The following is a 19,707-nucleotide window of genomic DNA, read 5'->3' as shown; positions in this document are numbered from 1 at the left end:
AAATTCTTACAAGGTAATTTTATTGATATGAGCTGGAAAATTTGAGGGGAAAGAAGCATTTTTTATTGTCTGCACATTTAAAGAATAAATGAACTAGTGTTACAGTATTTCAGAACATAGTTTGGAAAATAATTCCATCAATTTCTTGTGAAACAAATGTCAATACTGAACTCCAGCAACTGCAAAATTTCCACACACTAATACTATTGGTGGATTTATGTAAAAATATTAAGTGCAATATTGAAAAGCAGAATCCAATAAAACATTAAAAAAATCAGAGTAAAGAAAATTGACTCTAATGATGATTATATGGTTCAGTCTAGGGAAGTTTATACTTTATAGTCTATCTCCTTAATAGTTTAAGGAGCAAAAGCATGTGGGCCTCTTTATAGATACTGAAAGAGTGTGTGGTAAGATAAAAATTTTATTAAAATTTTAGTAACATAGAAGGAAAATGAATATGATCTTAATGAATCTATCTCACTCTCAGAGCCAGAAATATGTCAATGGGAAATGCTAGATTTCATAAAAATATTAAATATATAGGTACAATATAATGATATTTTTCTACTTCTAGATGTTGACCAAGACAATGTAAAGCATATGATTAAATAAAGAGTAGAACAGTAATATTTCAATAGTAGCATTATTTGCAAAACCCACAGGGCTGGGGAGAGAGCTCAGCAGCCTAAGCACCTTCCTGGCAAGCTCAGCAGCCTAAGCACCTTCCTGGCAAGCTCAAGCTCACATGCCATGTCAGTCCTGGAACCCAGGCATTCTGTGCCCATCACCACAACTGAGCATGGTGGCACATGCCTGTTAGCACAGCCCTGGGGAGGCTGAAAAAGGAGGATCACTAAGAGTCTGAGCTGAGTGGCGAGACCTTGTACCAATTAATTAATTAATTAAAATAATAATTTAAAAAACCCAGAAACAAGTTGGTAATTTTCTGAAAAGTGATTAGATAAATGGATTATCGTCCATCCGTAAAATGAAGAACAACCAATGACAAGAAATAAACTGTTGCTACATACCAAAATGTGAGTAATCTCAAAATAATTATTCTTATCATCACTGAGCCCAAAATCTGGCAAACCAAAGCAGAAGCAAAAACAAGCAAAATCCACCAAAGAGTGCATCAATGGGAGTGAATTTACATGAAATGCATATACGATATATTTGACAACTGAGTGTCAGACTGTTGTACTAGTAAAGTAAGTATACCTCCCAAACATAGGCTGCAGATGAAAGAAAACCAATTTTAGTTTGGCAAAATCTCTTAAAAATCTACTTTGCTTCCTATACATCTATTTGTGTGTTCATTAAAAGTTTCAAGAAAGCAGTAGATTGCACTCCTTTTCTGCTACCTGCCTACAAGAGGCATATAATTTAATAGAGATATGCTACTATAAAATAACATCTTGAAAGAATGAAAATATAAATGACTAGCAGAAAAGAGTTTACATTTCCATTTGATAGAAAAGAGCTCACCAATTTCAGAGGACTTCTGAAGTTACCTGAACACTTTTTACGAATGGAATGGAACATAACAAGATGTGGAACAAGGAAAGCAGCACAGTCAGAGGTTGACAGAATAGCACAAACTCTTGTGAGTGATGAGTTAATAACTGTCCCTAGATCTCTCCTTTTTCTCTTCTCTCCTGTTTCCATTTGCTTTTCTCCCTAATATCTCGTCTCTTTTATAAATCGTTATGAGTGCCACATTAAAAATTGGAGTACATCTCCCTTTTTGTTTTGTTTTGTCAGAGATAGGTGCTCCATTGCTCTTAGAGAAGCTGAATTTGGAGAAGTCTTTAAAGGACCTTTTCATACTTGATGCCAGCCAAATATTGTAGGTACTTGAATTCAGCAAAATAACCCTATATAGTCCAATAGTCCATTAACAGTAGTGGGTTGTCAGTAGAACTGGCAATTGTATATACAAAAATAGGTAAGCTAGATATGCAGATACGTTCTCTTAATTCAACAAGATGAAAGGTTTGTACTAATATTGTCTAGACAAGATATGTCTGCATCTTGTCCTCTGAATAACCACTACAAAGACAATATGCAATGTGTTAATTATTGTAACTGTCCTACTAACCTGTTTTGAAACTGTTTCATTGTTATTCTATTTTCTCATTAAAATGAACAAAAAATTTAAAATTTGCAGTACATTTGTTCTAGCCTCTGTCATCACTTGATGGCTGTGCCTTTAGGTAAGTTGCACTGTCTTTACACCTCAGTTTCTAAGGTTGAAAATATATGTATAAGATAACACTTGCCCTACTTATTTTATAGGTTTCTGTGAATATGAAGTGTGATCATGAATATAAAATTGCTCTGAAAATTGTCAAGTGCTTTATGGGAGAAAAGGCTTACTCTTTGCCTTCATAGGAGTAAAGATTTTATATTCTAAAAGCACTTAGAACAATTTGGATATTTACATAATAGCTTGGGAAGTGCACTTGTGGCAGTGAGAAACAGAAAATCTAGATTTCCACATCTAAATTCCTTTATATCATTCACAGCAGCTACTTCATTGTCCTACACAAAGTGAGTACTAAGTAATTTTTGATCATGTAGTTTTGATTCCATGTTTGATTACCAAATGCCCTACTTATGAAGCACTTTTCCTAAATTATGTATAGTGTTAAAAATCTCTTCATGTGAATATGTTAACTTCTAAATTTGATGTAAAATTCTTTAAGAACAAAAATAAGACTGTGTAAAATGAAATAAAAAAAACAGAGAACAGCAAATTTCTATCAAATAACAGCTTCAATGAGAAAAGCTCTCAGGCTAAGTTCATTAGTTTTATCACACTTAAATGGGGCTGATTGAGAATCATGCATTTACTCTGTCCTTAGGAAGCACTTCCATTTGAATTTAAGTATTCAACATTGTTACACTTATAGAGTTATTAAAAGAATAATATCCATAAGATGAACTTCTATATTTTCTCATAATTCTTTACAGATAGACTAGCTAGTGATAGTGACTTCCTCTTCCATCAACACATAAGATTTTAGTTTATAAATTGCTCTTTGCAAAAGGACATTTTAAAAGGTCTTATCCCCAAGTTGATGATAATTTGAAAGGTGGGAACATAGCATGCTTCAGCTCCAGGTGGATCAAGACACTCAGCTCTTCTTTTGTGTCTTTTTAAGCAAAAAGCAGTGTACATTATGTTATCCATGTGCAAAGAGTTTGACAAGCTAGCGTGGCAACTTACAGTGTATGTGGAAGAACTTAAGGCTATGTGTGAGCAAGTATAAGCTTGAATTCCTGCCTTCTCAATCTCAAGTGAATTGAAGTTGGAGTTTGGAATGGAATCTAGGGCATTTGACTTTCAGTTCTCAGCACTAACCATTTCATGACCCTATTCATCACACTACTCAAAATGAGACATTTAATTAAGTGTGCTCGGATTTTAATACTCTACTCGATTGGCTATAAACCCAGGAATGCGTGCAGATCGTATTGTACTTTTCTTCGTTATCTTTTGCACCATACATTACTTTTCATGTGAAGCCGTAACTGTATGCTCCATTATAAGCACTTCAGCTGTAAATTCCGCCATTCCTATTCCACATCCACAGCAGGATGCGCGCTGCAATCCGACGAGCAGAGCAGACTTCTGACATTCCCTTTAACATGAAACTTTATCAAGCTGGAACTCCCCAGCAGTACTGAAAATAAATTCCACAGCTGTGTTTCCCTACCTGAGTTTATTATTGTATTCAAAACATTTTCCTCTTCCTAAATTTACCTCCTATGTGTTCTATTTATTTGGAGTTGGAGTAACAGTTATTCTAAGAGAAGAGCCGCACTACCCAGCTGTATCTTACTAGAACATGGAAAGGTCATTGGTCTGCACATAGGAGAGATTGTGGCCATTGCAGCAGGGTTGACGGTCACCTCTTCTCCATGTATATGTTAATTTAACTTGAAATAAGTGAGAATGGACTGTCTTTGTGTTTGTAAATGCCAACTCAGCTTAGTTATGCACACAAACCATTGAGATTTCTTTTCTTCTTTTGTATTAGAAATTTCTGCAAGCTCAGAAGAGCATGAGATTTGAAGTCAGAGTTTTTGGTTTGAGTTTCAGTCTGGACACTTACAACCTATGATTTTCACAGACTGTATTATAGTCTCTAGAAGTTATGTTATTATCTATAAATGGGACAATAGTGCCTATGCCAAATGATGCTCATAAAGATTATGCATAAATTATGTATCTATGCATACTTTTTTTTACATTATTATGCTTTCAATCACATATTCACAGCAATATTCTTCCCTTCTTCTGCAGCTATGGTAACATTCCCCTGAGCTTAGTATGGTAGTTATTTAAATGGTGCTTAGCCACTGGTAATACTGTTGTTTGGGTACATAAGCACATTAATGGCTTCCAAAGACCGAAGGCCCTAAATTAGATGACCACTCATTCTTGACCTGCAATCTGACAAAAAACACAATGTAAGGTAGAAGATATCTAGCATGTAGAAAAAAAAATTGGAAATTAATTCACGTGATTCTTAGTATTTTATAAAAATTAAGTTGAGAGGGGCATGGAAGTATATGTCTATAATTTGAGTGGTCTAGGAGGCTAAGGCAAAAAGCCCATAAGTTAGAACCCAATTTAACCACTTAGTGAGACCGTTCTTTTTCTTTTTCTTAAAGTTCCAAAATCCCCTGGAATAATAAATTTGCAGCATCCTGATTTTGGGGACATGAACAAGGACGAGATATCTCTATCGTGTGCTTACAGTCCAGAGAATCAATGTTAGTTGTGTTTTTCTCTCTTCATGTTGTCTGGAAGTTGAGGGAGTTATTCTTTTTTTAAGGCGTCAAGTAAACTACAATTTTCTTTGCAAACAACTGTGAAGAAGTATTTCAGGAAAGAATTCAATCCTAGGGAAAATTGCAAACTATGTATCAAAGTGAGTAGATAGAACAACCATAGTTTGTGCTTTAATGTTAGTAAATGACTTCATCGAGAAAGCATAATTTTCCAAGTTAAAAAAAAACCTCAATCCTTGAGATTTAAAAAAAGGTTTACCTGGTTACATTGCATTTTTAGATGAATATTAAGTATAGAAATGAAGCTGAATAAAGCATCTCCTTGTTGTCACTTGAGGTGTATAACATGGCTGTGGAATTTATCTACAGAGCAAGTTTGGAGGCAGCAGAAGCAGTAATAAAATAATCTGATTCTTCTTATCCATCTTACATTTTGGATTCAGAACTATATCACCTAATGTATCCTCCTCTGGACCAATTTTATTATTATTATTACCCCAAATCAAATTTACCTTTAGCAGACAGCATACTTCATCATGGAGGATATCAAAATGATTTATATGATAACTGAAAACTGTGAAGGTGCCAGTGTACATGACTGTCAACTCCAAACATATTTGTTCATGAATCTCAGGTGCTTTGTCTTTGGTCCTCCTTTTATCCCAACCTATTTATTCTGGATTTCCATTTCAGCAACCAGTCTCTTGTTCAGGCACATAGCACATCTCTAATTGATTCACTTCAGGTTGTAGATGATAGTCATTGACATTGACATTGGTATGTACATTTTGATTAGGAAATAATTTTAACATTAAAAGAGTCAAATATAGTTGTACCAAGCACAGAAGTTGGTTTATTTCTGAAAGCTAGAAGAGGTGTGGATGATGGTATTTCAAAAGGCAAGTAGAGAGCTTCTAGAAATTTTGATCTCTTCACACACATTTGAATGAACGCCTGGCTCAGAATGCATGTGTTTCTCCTTTCACAAACAAAATCATTATGCCTTGTGAGAAGCTGGTACTTTTGTCCATCTGTGATGAATGTCAATAGCTCCAGGGAATGAAAATCCAACACATGGTTACATAATCATTAGACATGACACATAAATAAGAAAGTCAGACACTTACCATAATGGATGAGCAGAATATCTCAACACATTTAATGTAAATGGATGGAAAGATGTCTAAGAATATAGGTCACTCTAAGGAATATAAATTAATCAGTTCCTGATCTTGGCAATAGCTTAGGTACCCAAAAATAAAACTCAAGTAATGTGTTATTTACCAAACTCCCAAATATTACTAGACTAACTTGTTACCAGAACAAAACTGAATTGTTTATATATCAGGTAAGCAAGCTTACTGTCTCCAAAAGCAAAAGCAGAACTTTTTCCCACTGAAATGTAGAGTTTGATTTATTTTCTGATTCTTTATTAAAACTGGGTAAGAATCAAGGTGTAATAATTTAGGACTGGCAAACATTTGAAGAGTTGAAAAGCACCTTGGTTTGATGCTTTGTATTGAAGAATTCATGGGTCTCTTGAAAGATTCAAGAATAATTAATTAATTGTGATTTTCATCTTCCTAGTAAGAATGGCCTGGAATAATTAAATTAAGCTAATGAAAACAAAATAGTGGCCAGTCATATTTATCCCATTAGTAAATTGCATTGCACATGGGTTTTGTTCCCAAATCTTTCCAATTTATACTAGCCCATGAATTCCTCCAGTAACATAACATTAACTTTCATATCCCCTGCACATTATAGCACTACAATATTCAATCACTCTTGATTAATAAGTTGAGCTAAACTTGGGCAACTGAGTAACTGAGGATCTTTATCTCAGAATAAAAAATATAAAAGGGTTTAGGCTGTGACTCAATGTGGAAACTCTGGATTCAATCCATAGTACTCAAAAATATATATTGCCAAGAGATCGAGTAAAGCAATTTATGGATCATAAAGGACTGTAAAAAATTGCAATGAATAAGAGCATAAATTGGAAATAAGGAAAATCACAATACTTGTATTTCTTAATTTCACCAGTTTTCCACAAAATCTTTATTCATGGCTACGTTATATCCTAAAAGTCACTAGAAATCACTAATAGCAATGGACCTATGGCTGTCTTACAAGGTAGAGCTGCTGTTTCCCTGGTTTTAAGATTTATTCCAAGAAAGGAATAAGAACTGGAGGATCCCCTTGAAGTTCTCTGAATATCTATCAGGAAGGAGACTTTTAATCCCAGGACTTTGGACTTTCTTTTGTTTCCCTGTTTCACCTAACAAGGTCCTTTTGAAAATATCTAAAAGCACTATATATCTGATTTTCCGTTTTTTCCAATAAATCAGTGAATTTTGATTAGCCAGTGCGATGCCCAGAGATAATCAGACATATGACCTATTGCAATCCAAGCAGAAATGTGAATGCAGACATCTGTGTATGTGCTTTAAGTACAAGCTTCCCGTGGAAATGAGTTCAGGAACAGAATACACCTTCTACTTGGAGCTTCCTATTGCAAAAGTATTCATGGGGAAAAGGGTGAATGCTACAGTGGGAAAAATAATTGTGTGTGCTTAAAATAGATGCTTTTGCTCTTTAGGATTTGCATTTAAGAAAGTAGGATGAGACTTGAGAAAACTACTTCAATGTGAGCCAGGTCAAAACATCTTCCAGATTGTGTTCATTCCACTTCAACCTAAAGATGCAGTGCTTAGTCACGGTTTAGATTAATGTAACTCACATGGTTAAAGATTATATCCCAATGTCTTTCACTAGCATATTATTTATACGGTAGGTCATTCTGATGTCTATCAGCAGAAATGCATATGGCTTGTCTTCTTGAAGAGTAGGTATGATATTTACATCTATAGATATTCAGATCTATAGGAACCATGATATGCAGATTTATAGTACTGATGATTCTAAGATCTATAGAGATTCTAGGCCTTTCTGTATGAGACAGATAATTTTAACTAGCTAAACATTTCATGTAAAATATCCATCTCTTTTCCTACTTCTAGATCTGATAAATCTGAGTCCTTCATTGGATTCCATGCTGTGAAAAGCCTACCTTGATCTTCTTCTAGCTCCATCCTAAAATGAAAAGCCTTCTGATCCAACAGCAATGTTGGTCAGGAGTACACAAACACTGAGGCTTTTGACAACTCTGCAGATTCAGGGATCCTGGGAAGCCCTTCCAAAAGGCTTCATTTTGTGTTAGGCCCTCATTCCACTTATCTTAGCCTCCCTTCTCCTGGTGCCATGTACTGGACCATGTGTATTTTCTCCTAAGTTTGAAGAGAGACCAAAGACAACCTCAACAAGGGTGTTGGCTGAGAATGGACATGCAGGACACTTTCTGACCATACAAGATCAGTTTTGGAATAGTAGTGGAGGAGAAGAGAAAGAAGAGGGGCAGTAGTAAGCAGGTACCAGGGGTCTCTGTCTTCACTTGTTACTGTTCTTCCTTGAAATTTAAAGAAAGAGTAGCTTGCTTAATTTTTCACAATACTCATCACAATAGGCAAGAAAATAATGGAAACAAGTGTACATCAATTGACACATGGGTAAAGAAAATGTGGAACAATCAGTACATACAGTGGAAGGCTGTTGAGCCATAGAAATAATGAAACCTACTCTTTGTGACAGCATGCATGGGAATGGAGATCATTATGTTAATAGAAATAAGTTAGTCATGAAAAACAAATAACATGTGATCTCATTCATATGTGGAGCATAATGAGGGTGATCCTGTAGAAGTTGAGGATGGAATGTTGATCACCAAATGCTAAAGAAAGCTGGGGCAGGGAAGGTTGGAGAGAGGCTGATCAAAGATCATGAAGTTACTGTTATGTAGGAGCAAATTCTTGCATGTTATTCCACATCAAGATGACCATTGAGGACAATATTGTATACTTCAAGAAGCTAGGAAAGAAAGGATTTATAAACTCCTCACTATAAAGAAATGATAAATGAGACATATGATTGGCAAATTTAAGCATCGTATAAAGTATACATGTGTTAAAACATCATGTAATCCCATTTATATATACTATTTTACATTCTACACATTAGCTAATGGTAAATGTAGGTAAAAGACAAAATAAAAAAGACTAATAAATAAAATAATAAATAAACATATACCTATCAATTCAAACTGGATTGACTTAAATTTTGTAGGTGGATAGAAAATGGTTATACAATATTTTATTATGTTAATGTGTGGGCTCTATTGACACTATTTCAATATTCCTTGACTATATTTGAGGTGGGCGTAACTCATGCCTGTACTCATGCATGTGTGTATGTAAACTGTCCAAATGGCTCTAGGTTAGGTAGTTTTAATGAGAGGTTTTTATATATATGAAATTAATGTGGCACAAATTGAGAGCATTTCTAATACAAATTTTACCTTCTTACTGAATTTAATTCATGCTTTATTTTTTATTGCTGTTCACAAAAAAATATAGGAAACTAAATTAAACCAAGAATGAAGTAGTGCCAATGTAAAAGACTGTTGATGGTTATAGGGAGGATGGTTAAATTCTGAAAATAACTATCTGGACACATAACAGGTGTTTGTCAAAACAATTGGTTCTTATCAGACGTAATTCTTATCAGATATAATTCATATTTGGGTTTTGAGACAGGAAAAGATCTGATTCCTAAAAATGTTCAAGACTTGTAGACCCCAAGTCTTCTGTAATTGAACTATTTTTCCCCAAAGTATAGTACATCCATTTTGATTTATAAAGGCATGGTTTCTATATTTTCTATTTTATACAAACTTTATTATCAGTTTTTCTACTAAACTAAGAAATAATGTAAGTTGAAACTGAAGACTTGGAGGGATAGTTGCTTAAGGCAGTGAGCAATTCTACCTAGACCATGGGGACTCTAAGTCCTGGAGATAATAATCTAACAGATAAACAGAAAACACACTAATAGATCCTGCATCATGCTGATTCTGGTGACATTTTCCAGGCCCAATGCAGACATAGATATTTTTTTTATGTGTCTGTTAATACAAGTAGCTAGAAGTCTTGTGCATATTGTGCATGAATCAACTGTATTCCTAGTCAAAAACATAGTCTTGAAAAACAGAAACAAAACAGAAAACCCAGAATTCTTTTTTCCTCCCAACTATACACAAGTAGAAAACAAAAAGCTATGATATCCTATAAGAAATGTCAGGCATTTCAAAACTAGTGCTTCATTAAAAATGTGAGACACTATGAAGAATAGTTAAAAAGTAACTAGAGCAATTCAAGACCAATTGTTAATGTACCAGCATATGCAGAAGCAGTGGTAGAAATAGAAATCTGTAGTTGCTTCACATTTCTTAGCTGGTATGATAAATGAGATAAATCTCATGGTAGAATTAATTTTTCCTTTCAGATTTAAATCTTCGACTTCTACATAGGTTAGGGGTTCTTATAATAAAAGCAAACTTAGCAATTGTTGGGGTATAGTACACAAATTGGCTAAAGACCCTCCTAATAGTAAATTGCCCTCCATGGCCTCCTTTGTTCATGGCATACCTTAGCTCTAGTCACAAATTACCCCTTTCCACCTGTGAAAAAAAGAACATTCAAATGAGGCTTGAATATCTTTTGCTAACCCTTCTCAATAGTTTTTCTCATGTGCTTTCTAATAGCCTCAGAGAAATCCCTGTGTAGGTGACTACTTCCACCACTTGGCATAATGGTAAAGGACATGGGCCATTGCTTTGTGTCGGTTCCTCAGAATATCACCTGTGCGCTAGTCTCTGTGGGGGATAAGCAAAAAACACAAGAGGAGTTCCTTACTTCAGTGAACTTTGTTGTCTGGCTGCACTGCAGAGAACGTAAGAAGTGAGTTTCTGCCAGAACAGCCACGTCACTCTGGATCCAGGTTTTACACGTATTCAGCTTTCTCCCCTTCTCATACCATGAAGATATTTCAGTAGCAACAGGAAAATATAACTAATACATTTTTTTAACATTTGATAAAAACACAGGGTTTTAAATTATATACTAGAGTCATGCTGAAACCAAGAAGGCTGCCTCTTGTCTCCCTTTTATCCCTGATTATTGCTTACTTTCAGTTGGAGGAAGATACATTATTTCAATTCTGTTTACTTATTTTGTTTTTAAGCTGAGTATTCATTTATTAAGTGTTTTTATCAACTCAGTATCCAACCCATGCCAGTCACTCTGACTCATGCTGGGCACCACCCGGTGTGGGTGATAAACCAGTAAGATTAAAGGAGCCCCTGGGATGCAAAGGAAGGAACATTCTAAGGTCAAGGGGAATGGATCTGGTGCTGCACTGAGATGGCAGTATTAATTAAGATTTCAGCTGGTATGAATATTTTTAGTCTACAGTTGGGTAGAGCAAAGGGTTGCACTGAAAGAAAGAAATATTGACTCTAGAGGGCAAAATTAAAAATGTTAGCTGGCATTTTTCCACCCCTCCTCCAGGGTGCCATGACTGTTAAAGTGGAATTGAAAACCATCACTCCCAGGCTGGGGCCATTTTGATCTGACAGAGCAGAGCTACCCACTGTGCTAAATGTACTGCCATTATTTCCCTGCCCTCATTCTCGCTTGCAACTGCTTTCCAATTAATATCTTGGGTGCATTATAAGTTTGCTCCTGATACCATTTCCTTTAATGAAAAATAAGCTTAAACTAAACTCAGCAGTGAAAAAAAAAATGTGAAAACTTTATAGAGTGTTTTAATTTAGCCAAGACTTTCTCAGTTTTATAGATTCCCCTGCCCCCAAAGGCCTTGAGTCACTGAGCACAATTCTTTTACTTAGTTTATGTGATGGATTTCATGGCAAGCTTCTGTCCACTCTGCTGGATCCATCTTCCATTTTTCAACCACTCTGTTCTCTGGGAAGCTGATTTACATGAACTCCACAAATAGAATCCATCCTCTGAAACTTCCTTTTGGATTTGACCAATAAAAAATATCAGTAGGAAATATGAGTTATTGCTCCAGTTTGCTCCTCACTGGGTCTCCTCGGGCTTGCCTCATGACCCAACTGCGAGGCAGCCCTGCAGGTAAGGGGAGTGGAGACAGAGGGAGACTGAAGGGGGCAGGGGACCTAATACAACCTCCGTCTCCAGGTCCCAGCAGCTGTGTCTTCCCTTGCCATCCACTTTATGACAATACTGCACTATCCTCTTATTTCCCAGTACCTATTGCTTAGGTGCTTTCATAAATTATCCATTTATTATTATTTTCCCAAATTAGTCCAATTGGAATATATCTCAATTCTTATTGAAATAATAATACAATAGTTAAACTGAATTAGAGATTCTTGCCAGGAATTTTCTAGAAATGATGCTGGTGAAAGCACCTTCACTATCACTGAAAAAGAATGAGAAAAGATGCAGGTCCTGAACAGCAGTCTCAGTGTGACTATGGCTTAGTTACTCAGTCTTTCTGTGTCTGAGTTTTCTTTCTTTCTTTCTTTCTTTCTTTCTTTCTTTCTTTCTTTCTTTCTTTCTTTCTTTCTTTCTCTTTTCTTTTCTTTTCTTTTCTTTTTTGTATCTTTTGGCTGACACAGCCCACACTAAAGGGCGGGGCTGGCACAGCATGTGGTGCCAGGGATTGAACTGAGGTCCCCTGTGCCTGCCTAAGCTTACCTAAGCAGGTGCTTTAGGCTGCTGAGCTCTCTCGCCAACCTTGTGCCTGAGTTTTCTGATTGTAAAATGGGTAAGAAAATTTTCTTATTTCCTGAAAATATGTAGTTTATGACAAGTACTGAGGACAGTGTCTGAATCACAGAAAAGTTTCTCCTGTGCTAGAATAATCAGTTCAACCATGCAGGCTCTAATGAAGCCAGGAATCCAGTTTCTGTGATGGCAGACCTCAAACCTGGTTCACTGCCTTTCTGTATCTTAATGCTGAGTAGATGTAATTCATGGATTCAGCTACTATTTATTGATTACTTATTATTTAAATGAGATCATGTTAGGGGCTGCAAAGAATTAAGATGAGATGCAAGTGTTATTTCAAAGAAGTTTATATTCCCTTTGGAAGACAGAGACAAAGGAAATTTTCAACCTGAAAAATGAAGCTTTAGCCATTTTCTCAACATTTCAAATATTCTTACAAGAAAGTAAATGTCAGAGAAAGAAAGCTCTATGGGATATGTCAAAGGGACAGATGTGCTAAAAAAAAAAAAAAAAAAAAACAACCCTAGAACACAAAATAATTCAATGAAGAGGAGATTGCTTTGACTCTGGAAGTGGTTACCTTGTAGACAACCATATGTGATTGTGAAACTTACTTTCAAAACATGTATGCAAGGAACACAGGTGTCACTTCTTTCATATAACAGCCCATCCAGCTATTCACAGGTACCTTCTACCCAGAGTTCAGTATTCTTTTACACAAAGAAATCACAAAACTGACTTGGCCATTAAAATCATGATTTCAAAGCAAATCTATTTTAGTTAATTGTTACTTAAAAGTTCTATGCAGTTCACTCCATGTTCAATTCTTTTCAGGTACTAAGGGTTCTCTGATTTCTCCACAGGCAAATCAAAAACACTTTGTTGAGCGCTTTATCATACTGAAATTACTTTTTAAAATGAAAACTTAATAGTTACAAGTGTGCCTGTAAGGAATATTTGATTGATTTATCTGGGAATCTCAATTTTCACTACAAAATAATAGGCAAATCGCAATTTGCTCTCAGGTAATTCACCTTTCTCTCTGGTGTCAATATTTAGCCATTAAATATAGATTAAAGTCTTTAAAGTGAATATTTCTCATTCATTATCCAGGTGAGAAAGATGAAAAATTTCACTTCATCAGGGAGCTAATTGTTTCTAACTTTATAACAAGCAAGTGACAAGTGTTTGATAATAATACCCATAATTTCTAGTTTTAGAATTTTTCAACCTTTAAAATCCTCTGAATTTCTCACAAATCCATTTATGGAAGGAAATAAATGTGAAGAGGCTTTGGAATAATCAACTGGTATTGAAGAATCTGCTCATGTGTATTAGAATGAGAATAATGGTCTCGTATATTGCCTCTCACTTTTCCTACTGGTTGGAGTGACTTTCATGGACCCAGCTTACTGCCATTTGAAACTTTCTGAGTGTGCTTGGATGTGTGGGTTTGAACATTAAAAATACATCAAACTCCACTTAAGTAGTTTAGCTAGTCCAAGAACTGTAGGCTCCAGTGCTTTCCTAGCAATATAGATGATTTCCCATCTATTACACATCCATTATTATCAAAGACAAGCTATATGATTCCTAAATCTACCAAAGATAATCCATTTGGGAAATGCAAACAGACTCAGCAGACACACACAGAAGCATCTAACTGCACAAACATGGACACACAAAGGTGGACACAGATACATACCAACTGAAGCACTTGTGATCTATTTCCTGAGTAAACTACATTATTTGATTAGTGTAAGATCAGATGGAAGGATGACAGAAGACATCAGAGATAAACAGTAAATTGATCATGAGATTAGACCACACACACACAAACCTATCAGGGGCTGCAATCTGCAAGACAATATATTTAAGGCAGGAATGGCAAGTTCATTTTCTTATTAGTAGTGGTTAAGAGAATTTACTGCAATAGTCACCAGTTCTACTTTACAAACATTTCAGTCTTTTTTCACTTCTTCAAAAGAAAACCACATTAGCATACCTTCCCTCACTTCCCCACTTGCCAACTGCAATATCCTGTCCCCACCTAACCTATATTCAAGAAACTGCTATATTTAAATACATTCTTTGAAAGACTGTCCCCAATCATGACTGCGAGGGCTGGTTTTCCTGTATAACAATGTGCTCCACTATTTTTCTGTTGCTGAAAAGAATATGCTTTTAACTGGCAGCAATACAATCTTTATAATGAGAAAATATCTTAGACACCACTCTCCTTTTAAAACTGATGCCTAATATGTGTTGTGACTGTCCGGGGTCACATGGCATCATCCCTCAAAAACCACTCCTCCCCCATCTTTTGATATCTTGTCAGCTGTTCAGCTCCACGCCGGGGATGCTTACAGTCAATCATATCATTTATTGAATTATCATAAAAATCTCATGTGGTGACTATAATCCTATTTTAAAACTTTGAAATTACCTTCCTGGTAAATGGAGGAATTAAAAATTCCACAAATCAGATCCAAGGTCACTGCACTACCTTACCAGCAATGGGCCCATGCCAAATCTGCTTGCTTGGGGTTATTGGTTAAAATGCAAATACCCCTGGGAATTATGGTCTTAGACGCTAATATCCCAGTCACTAATCCTGCTTTAGGGAGGATTAGTCTACAACTCAGTGAGAGCAAGAATTGAACTCTAAAGTTGTGCTCGAGGGTAGTTTTGATGATGAAATAGCAGGGTATAAAATACCTATTTCATAGCTTGGCCTGGAGCTATAACTGCTCCATTTACCTACCAGCTGTGTAGCAGTCTGGCAGGGAACAGATGGAAAGTCCACTGCCGGATAAAAGGTAGGTCTGTCATTATTAGGAAATATGAGCCCATCCCTAATCCATTCCCTCCCATGAAAATCCCATTCAGAAACATGCTTGCCCAGAGACTCTCCTAAAGCGTATTTTCTGAGTCTTGCAGGACAAGGTTCATCCAGTCAGGCTCATGACTTTGTGGCCTCTGTGATGAGACTATATTTATGCTTAATCCATAATTAACTGGGAAGAGCATAATATTAATTATTTCGCTCAATTGTTAATCAGTGGGGTGTTTGCCTCCTGCATTCTCTCCTTGCACACTAACCTGTCAGACTCTAGTAATTGTCGGATGAACAGGTTTGGGTAAAAGTCTCCAAGGAGGTCCAATTCTCTTGTTCCATTAGCGAGAACACATATAGATCATTTTCAGCACTAATCTAGGGCTAAAATCAATTATGTCTCTTATATTTAAAAATTAAATTGACTCACCATGGGAGTAGGATGAAGGAAAAATACATTCCTCCTATTATGTGTAATTACAATTGTAAAACATTTTCCTTCTCAATGTAATTGCTGCCTGCAGAGGCTAAAGCGGGTGAGCTTGAAGCGTTTCATGGAAATGCTAAGCTTGTTCTCAGATTTTTCTTTGGACTTTGTTTTCCTCTTCTGCCCAGATCTCTTTCTCCTCTTTATTTTAATATCATTATAATACTGTGAGGTCCTTTAAGGATTCTCAACTTACAAAGAATCTCAGCTGTGGCTTAGAGGGTAGGGATTCAAAAACAGTGCATAGTGGGGAGAGGAAGTTAATTATGCCTGTAATCTAGAAGATGAAAATTTATATCTTTCTAGTATTTATATTGTGTTCATAATTTATCTAGCCCTGAGTTAGATACTGTAGGAGGGAAATTCATACACAAATGATATGGACTCTATTACCAAGGTCTTCGATCTTGAACAATGACTCAGTACGCAATATGAATAATAAGCAGGATTTTTAAAATTGAAGATACAATGACTTGACCATAATAGCCACTCCACTACTTTGAAAGATATGCAAATTAGGAGATTGCAGAATGGTACCCATTTTTCCTAAGACTCATCTATTGGGCTTGGCCTGCTTGCTCCCTCAGAAAGGCTCTCATATTTAATGTTCAACAACTTCATGTTAGTAGTGTTTTGATTACAAAAATAACTATAATTCATATTTGTAGATGGCTCACATATAATATGACTACATAAAATAGAGCAACAAAAATGTTTTCAGATAAATTGTTATTTTATACATAAGCATGTACTAAATATTACAAGAAATATAGTCATATTAAAATGTACTTAGTTTTTATCTGACATTCAAATAAGCTGGAGTTCGTATTTCTGCTTGATAAATCTGAAAAACTTATTATTAGGATAGGAGATATTTCCCTGATGTCAAAGATCACAATGACAGCTCAACTTCAGTGGATCGGTCCCACAGTGACTCAGGGCAGAGAAACTTCTTTCATTGTCTCCCATCTATTTGGCTTGTGTCTAGATGCCCACTACCCAGGCCACTCCATCACAGGTGTGGCTTTTTTAAAGATGGGTGGATCTAGAATGTGTGATGTTAGAATTGATTCATGGTGCAGTGTCAAGATCAAAGGATTTGGGGTGGGCTAGGGTTAAGGGTGTGAGTGTTACCTGCCCTAAGTAGCCATGATAAGGCATAAGGGATAGAAAGACCTGTGGTTGTTTCTCATCATTTTGATGCCTTCTGACCACCACTAAGTGTTTCTTTTCTGCAGTGGACATCTGCCATGCCACCCTGAGCTGGAGCCAGCAGATTATGGAATGAAAGTTCTACAAACTGAGGAAAACAAACATTTCCTCATTAACTTTGGATGTCAGGTATTTTGTCTCAGCAACAAGAAAAATAACTGATGCACCTGGGGATATAGCTGAGCAGTCTAAGTCCTGGCAAAATCAAGGACCCTGATTTGTTGACACCAAAGGTAATAATCCAGCTTTTCAATAAATTCAGTAATCCTTTTTAAGGAAGAACAGAAGCTTGCTTTCCTCCTCTTTTTTTTCTGGTTGCTTTACTGCCTTCTGTTACCTTGAACTGTTTCCCCTCACCATGCCACCCAGCCTCAGAGCCAGCTGAATATGGGTTGAAACCTCCTGTAACTGCAAGGCAAATAAACCTTTCCTTCCTAAATTTTGGGTGTTCGGTATTTTGTCTCAGAAATGAGAGAAAAGTAACTAAGATAATCTTAAAGGCAGAATTCCATGCAAATTGTCTTCTAGATGTTGTGGTTTATATATTCTTTCATTTTATTAATAAATTTACTTGATGAAAACAGACCTGCTTCCTACGTTGTCCACAAATTATAGTGTGTACCATGATTGTGTTATTTTCAACTTATAAAACTATTTCAATATGTTTTCACAACAAATTAGCCATCAGTCAATGAAAAGAAAATGTAAGGTAAATTTAGAAGTAATCCCTCTCATTCTTACACAAAGAAACAATCTCAAGTTGTTCCAAAGATTCATGAAGAGAAGTTGGGAAAAATTGTTTATAGGTAAAAAAAATCTAATACATACTAATAATGAGATCTGTATTGCAATGAAATTAGCTCAACTTTATGTTTACTGCCCTTGAAAATATACTAACAATGTTATTCATTTGGTAAAAACCTTCAGTTCCTAGAAAAGCATGATAATCATGCTGAAAATAATAATGATGGTGTAGCATAAGTAACACTAATAGTAAAAAATTGAATATTAATATTAATTAAGTCATTAAAATAATCTGTGAAGGGCAATTAGTTTAAGAATATACATAAAATGGTTGTTTCACTCATCCTAATTCTAAAGCTGCTGAGAATAGTCAGATATCCTCAGGCCAGGCCTTGTTGACCTAAGGCATTTGGAGATTGCTAATCTCCTATGGCAGGCCCACTTCATTCAGTGTACTTCACTCCTCTGGCCATAGCAATGATTAGTGAGCACCAACAGTAGACAGCACAACATCCAAAACCACATTTGGTAGTTGTGGTATTTGACCTCCTCTTCCCATGTCTCCTAGACATTAGTGGGAAAGCAGATGGGTCACTTTGCTTCTGGCAACTACTTTGAAATCATTAGAGGTCTAAATTGAAGATGAAGCTGGCATTCAGAGGATGGCAGAAGTGTTAGTAGAATAATGGAGAAAAGGAGCCAAAACTCTGATAAAATTGAGCCTGAATGTATTAATCTTGGAGTTTCTATTAATATAAGCAAGCAGCAATCCCATCCTTTATTTAAACTAGTTTGATATATTATTATTTCTCACAAATACAAACATTCCAGTTAACATATAATTTTATAATTTATGAACAACTTTCATAAGCTTTATTCATCTTTATCTAACAGATCAAATATGTGAGCAGAATACAGTTATTTTTATTTAGTTTGTACAATTTAAGGGCTCAAATAAATGAGAAGGTGTTGAAATAAACAGAGGTGCATGATTTTGGAATTCCATCTAAATATTCTTTCCACATAAACTTCCTGAATTGATTAGTGGAGCAATTAGGAGGATAATATAAAGTATATGTAAAGTGGTATAATGTCTAGCTTTTAATAACACAAATGGAATTTGGTAAATTCGTAGGGCCAGTGAGTTAGTTAGGTCTGTACAAATAAGAGTGAGAAAAATCTATGACTAAAGCATAGAGGAAAGTAAAGAATGTGTGATGCTATTCAGACTTCTCTCAAATTCTCATATCTTTTTGGTAAATACCTTGTGCAATTTTGTCCCTAATATGTTACCTTTCTTTCCCATTTTTTGTAACACTTGTAGATTTTTAACTTCCTCAAAATGATCAGAAGGCCATTTAGTTAGCAAACCTTTCTGTCAAGAAGAAAGTCTTAGATTAAACTCATTAACTCTAAAGTAGGCCTGGCTTAATTAAAATGCAAATCCTACCCAGAAGGATTTGCATTTCAATGACAAACAATGAAGTGGGTAATACTTACCTTAAAGAAATAAAGCATTACAGTGCATTTTAAACATGAGTAGTTTATTTGGGACAGGAATGTATTAGCATCACTACAAACTACACAGACTGTTATGCAAGTGACTTTCATTCCTCCTAAGTTCCACCATAAAAAGGGAGAGCACTATTAGAATGTTCCAGAGGGTTAAAGAACTGCAGTGCAGCAATGCAGGTGGATGAGAGACCTCCAATTGGAATTTAGTGGAATCAACTGTACAAATGATTCCAGACTATCAGACAGTTACAGCAACAAAATAAGTGGGTGGGAAATTGGAAGTGATTTATATTTCAATTTTGTTTCAGTAATTATTTAGAACATGTAACATATATATTTAATAAAATACTTTGAATTTACCAAATAAATATGGCAAAAATTAAAATTACATGTTTATGTATCTAAAATATTCCCCCCCCCTTTTTCTTCCCCTA

This window comes from Octodon degus, unplaced genomic scaffold, assembly GCF_000260255.1.
Source record: "Octodon degus isolate 3935 unplaced genomic scaffold, OctDeg1.0 scaffold00003, whole genome shotgun sequence".
Lineage (NCBI taxonomy): Eukaryota > Metazoa > Chordata > Mammalia > Rodentia > Octodontidae > Octodon > Octodon degus.
This window is presented reverse-complemented; position numbering follows the sequence as displayed.